Below are 5,355 nucleotides of genomic sequence, written 5' to 3' on the forward strand. Positions count from 1 at the left end.
CCAAAATGAAATATTTTCAGAGTTTGAAAACAATTGTTGAAATTCAGAAGTCTAACATAAAACAAACTTTTCAGTCTTCATTCATTAAAACATTTTGATTACTGGTTACCCAAAGTCTTGTGCCCATCACAGGGCCCAGAGGGGATGATTCTCAAAGGGCTGTCTGTCCAACCTTAGTGTAGCAGGTCAGTAGAGGAGGTGGGGTGTTAATTTTGGTCCTGATACTGGCTACAAAAATATCTATGGGGCATAGCTATGGTCCATAGTCCAGCAATATGAAAATAATATCTTTGAAAAAGTACTTTTTGAAGTATGATGACATATAAAAGATAATATTAAGTTGTTATTACTATCCTTGGGTGTACACAATACCTCAGTTTTCAATGTCACTGAAGTGACTTTGTTAAGCAAAACACCAATCTCATGTGATTCATGTGGGATGGAAATTTAAAACCCCTTTGGCAAAGGAATGAACGGGAGCTGATTTCCTACATACTATACTCTGTTCTGCTAAACTGAAGAGAACTTGCCAGCAGCAGCCCTACCATCTTACCCACAGCTTAGTCCGGGACATTTGTCCACTGGATACCCCGAACATGGAGTTTTGCAGGTAGGACTGCCAAAGAAGTGCCTGCATTTGTATCCTGAAACAGCTCAACTCTTGACAGATCATAGACACAAAATTAGCAATTACTGTCAGTTTTGCAACAGTTTTATAGTAAATTTATATTCTAATAAATGTAATAATAATCACATAATAGATATAATAATGTATAATAAATATTCTCTGCTTTAGAAGAATGGTTTGAAGATTATTGAGTCACTTGTTTTGTACCCATTTTCCCCATTATTATTATTATGTACCTCATGCCATTCTTTATGTGTAATTAAATAATAAATGCTGTCCTAAGGAACATGATGGGAATTTGAAAGGTTTACATCAAATATAGAACAAATTGCATCTAATTTTCTTGTTGCTTTCATGTATTTATGGTGGAGTTAAGTTAGGATTTTTTTAGCTTCTTAACAGAATCCACACCAATTTAAAGGAGATGAGAAATAGTTAAGCAATTAGAAAGGATGCCATTCTATAAGCTATTTTTGAATTTGACTCTTTTATATTCTTTCCAATGCATATCTAATTTTTTTCTTTATGTGCTATAATTTTTCTTACTTCCCTCTTCCCCAATTTTTTTTTTTTTTCCTCTTGCAATTCAGGAAATCAGTCTCAGCAGAGATTGGTTAAGTTGGTTATATGCTCTGTTGGATACAAACCAGCACGAATAAGTAGCAGTCAGACATCTCTGTGGGGTGGGAGAGATCCTGTGTGTTCCCAGGCTGAAATGCTGCCTTGACTTCTGTGATGAAGTTCTCTGTTTTTACTGAACTGAATAAAGAAAGAAAAAAGAAACAACCAAAAGGATCAAATCAGAGCAGGATATTTGAGTTATTTAATGTAATTTCCAATGAAAAGATAAACATATTTTTTGATAGTTTGCTCCTTGTGAGAGTGCTGAACTGTAAGCTGTCTCCAAATAGACATGCACATCTTGTCTGATGTAAATCCTAGTCCAATTAGTGAAGGAGCAAGTCTTTCAAAACCAGCACAGGAGTCTAATGCATTTTTTCTAGCTTTGTAGATGGACTCAAAAGCTCTATGCACACCTGGGACCATCAGTGCACATGGAGCAAACAGGACCAAAACTCTGTTAGCTATGCCATTAAGACTTGATAAAAGCTTTAGAATTAGCCATTGCAAAAGATGCTTTCTTGCTTGTCAGCAAGCAAAGAATTAAAGATAGTTAAGAATTGTAAAATAAGCACTTTTGCCCCTTTGATTTCCTTTATTCTAGAATAATTAGTAATGTAATTAGCAGTAGAGACATTTAAATCACAGTAGCAAAGCTCCACAACTTTACTATGAGTAAAGTTCCCCATAAATTTCATTTTAGTTTGCTTGCAGACTCAGAAAGACAGTGGTCTGACAAAATTTGTTTTATTCAGCCATGGTTTTACTTTAAAAAAAAAAAAAAAAAAGGAAAACACAATAGTTTTACTCATACTTTTATTATTATTATTTTTTTAATCCTCAATTATGTTCCCAAATAAAAGAAACATCTGCAAACCTGCAAAAGGAGTAATAGGTGTTGAAATACTTTATTATAGACTAGAAATCAAAGGACATATTCATTTGTCATAAAGAACAACAAAAAAAAAAAAAGAGATGGAAGTGAGAATAAAAGTAGAGAAGCAGACTATTTTCTATTCTGGTTTTGGGGATACTGGATTTATCTATTATACATAGTCTGACTAGAAACATTGAACAGATTGTCTTACAAATTCACAGGATTGTCTTGTAAAGTTTAACATATTTTTATTTATCAATGCTCTGGGTAGTAGGATAAGTTTTATTGTGTTGCTATAAATTGTTGAAGATATGTTTGGTATGTTTTACCCATAGCTCTACTTCATTTTTGATGGTGAATGAAAGTATAAATTAAATATTTGCTTTTTATTCATTACTATTTAAAGTTAATTACATAGTAAGTTTAACAGCAATCACATGTGTAAATACATGGGTAAGCAAACCCCTCGTTAGTCTTAAAAACATCAGTGTTTTAAATTTTTAGTCAACAGTTAAAATAGTTCACTGCAAGATAGAAAATTTGCTTTCCTGTTGAACTAATTCTCCAGCAAAATAAGTCATTATAAGTATGTCATTGCTCATTCAGCTCTCCAGACGTCTGTCTGAACATGATACTTATATAAAGTAGATCATACAGTCTACAAGTGGAAAGACCTTCCTTGTTTCCAGAAATACTTCTAAAATTTAAAAATGCTTGCTATATAGAAAAAACACAGAATGGAACCAGAGAATGGTCTGAATTGGAAATGATCTTAAAGATTATCTACTTCCCACCCGACTGTCATGGGCACAGTCAAAAAATATGGAACGCTTAATGAATTTGCATGTCACATTAGATCAGTTTCAAAATTCCATTTACATTTTTGAATCAAAAATCCATTCTTGCTTCATGATGCAAATTATAGTGCTGGTCTATATTCCCAGAAATCATCAGTGATAGAGGGAACCAAGGCAGAGGGGTGATCTTGAAAAGCAGATGCACAACATTTTGTGAAATTAAGAAAAGTCGCTGAGTATATTCAAGTATGAACCAACAAAGCAAGCTGTTTATCTATCAGCAATCACATTAGATGTTGAGACTTTGACATCACAGCAGATAAAATTCTATTTTACAAATGCTTTACCTAAAGTAGTAAATTGTATGCTAGATGCCTGCAAATGTGTGTGAAGGTGTACTTGAGACACAAATTGAATTGTACAGCTTTTTTGGCTCATAAAAATCAGTGAAAAAGTTTTGGCTCTATAGCTAACAGGATTTGTTGCTAAATTTATTGCTTCTGTTTTAACGTTCAAATGCCAGGTTGATGTCTCAGTGTAATTCCTCAGAGATATCTGGTGGTGTGTAGAAAGAACTGTACATCATGGTATACTATTGATCTCTCAGAGTAATTTAGGAAAGAGGGATTTTGTACAAGAAACATAACAGCGTATTCGTAAAAAATCAGAGAAAGAAAACATCATGGATATAAATCTTAGGCTTATAAAAGGAAAAACTGAATTAAGACTGAAATCAACCTCTGTTTTTCACTTCATAAAATCAGAACACATATGATAGAAACTTGGCAGCTGTAAGATCCCAATATCTACCTTACAAAACTTGGAAATCCTTTTCTTCTCTGCCTCTGATCCCTTTGATTTTGCTGTTTATGTCTTGCAAAATGCCTTGTGAGTGGGATTCCACAATATGGCTGATGCTGCCCACTGAACTCTTTTGAGTTCAGGAATAGAAGAAAAACCTGTAGAAAGAAAGGGTCAAATTCAACACAGCTGTTGATTTGAACAGCAAAGCAATATATTGAATACACAAGGAATGTGCTATAACTTATAATTTTGCTAAAGAAAATGAGAAAATGAATGGAAACCTGATCTCATGTTACACAATACTTGCAGATATAATGCAAGTGACATCAGGTGTGCATCTCCTCTTGAAGCTTTGTAGCTAGAGATATTCCCTCGAATGGGCAAGGTGGGCTTTAGCTTTTGATGATAAATGCTTTGAACAGGAGCAGCATGACTAAGAAAACACATTGAACAACATACACAGAAAAGGCAAACCAAAGGATAATACCTCTCCCTCAGAATACTTTCAGATTTCCCTTGCACATAGATTTTCTCTGCACTCTGGAATGGAACATCTTTGTCTGTTAAGCATGTGCCAGATGTGGTGACTTTGCATATTATACTTCACTGTGTTTATATAGGCAAGACAGAGAGATGCAGATATGTGTAAGCAACCTGGTTTTGGTTTAGAAGACTAGTGTAAGTGAAATCTTTACTGTTAGGAATTTTTCAGTATCACCAAAGTGGACAGAAAACAGTCATAGATGTGGTTGTGGGAGTAATGAAAGCAAGCGGGAAAAGCAAAATAAAAAATAATTTTAAAACATCATTCTCACCTACATTCCCTTTCTGTTCTTGAGCTGGTTCTTTTTTCAAAGCAGTGGTGTGTTGGGCACTGTTAGTGTTTCAGAAGTTATACTAGAAAAGAACGACACTGTGTGGAATCACAATGCCCAGCAGATATATGAACTGTACTGCGAAAACTCAGAGGTATTTGACAACCTTTGCTTGTCTGCATAATGGTTAGAGGCAATGATTTGGATCTGACTTTGCAAAACAGACATATATGCAATGAGCATCAAGAGAGAGACTGAACAGCTCCTAAAGCAGCCTTTGCATTCTCCTGGGATAGCTGCATTCTTCAGTGTTAGTGATAACAGCTGCCTAGTGTTTGCTGTGAGAACCCATGCCAGTAAGATCAGAGGAGTCTTCTAATTGACTTCAAATAGAATAATCTGGGCGAGGGCTTTCTATAAACACCACAGCAGTATTTTTTAGCTCTACACTAATAGCATATCTCCAACCTCACATGAGATTTTCAGAGGGGCCAAGCTGATTCATTATTTGCCAAAAATGGCAGAGATTGGTGCAATCCAGCAGCGCTGCCAACATGGCACCACCCTGTTCTTTTGTCATTAGTGCAAAGAGATATGTGAGGGGCTGGCTTGTTAGTTTTGTATTTGAATGTTATAAAGTCCAAAAGGCCATGACTGCAGTAGAAAAGTTATTGTTACTGGCTCCAAATATTAGAGACGGTTGACTTTATTGAAGCAAAACTGTGCTAAATGCCTGGGTTTTGAGACAATATGTACTTTTGCAACCACTTACACATAGCTGCAGTGAGTTTTATTTTCCCAGAGTTCAGCATG

At 35.1% G+C, this 5,355-nt stretch overlaps 1 long non-coding RNA gene across 1 annotated transcript; it reads right to left on the minus strand.

Moving 5' to 3' along the window:
* Positions 1-1,213: 1,213 nt before the first annotated feature.
* On the minus strand, positions 1,214-4,677 carry LOC116996112. The gene is made up of 3 exons (XR_004417870.1): positions 4,543-4,677; positions 3,734-3,882; positions 1,214-1,387 (listed from the first exon to the last, which is right to left on the minus strand). It is a non-coding gene; the product is annotated as an uncharacterized LOC116996112 (long non-coding RNA).
* Positions 4,678-5,355: the final 678 nt, after the last annotated feature.

This window comes from Catharus ustulatus, chromosome 4 (assembly GCF_009819885.2).
Source record: "Catharus ustulatus isolate bCatUst1 chromosome 4, bCatUst1.pri.v2, whole genome shotgun sequence".
Classification (NCBI taxonomy): Eukaryota; Metazoa; Chordata; class Aves; order Passeriformes; family Turdidae; genus Catharus; species Catharus ustulatus.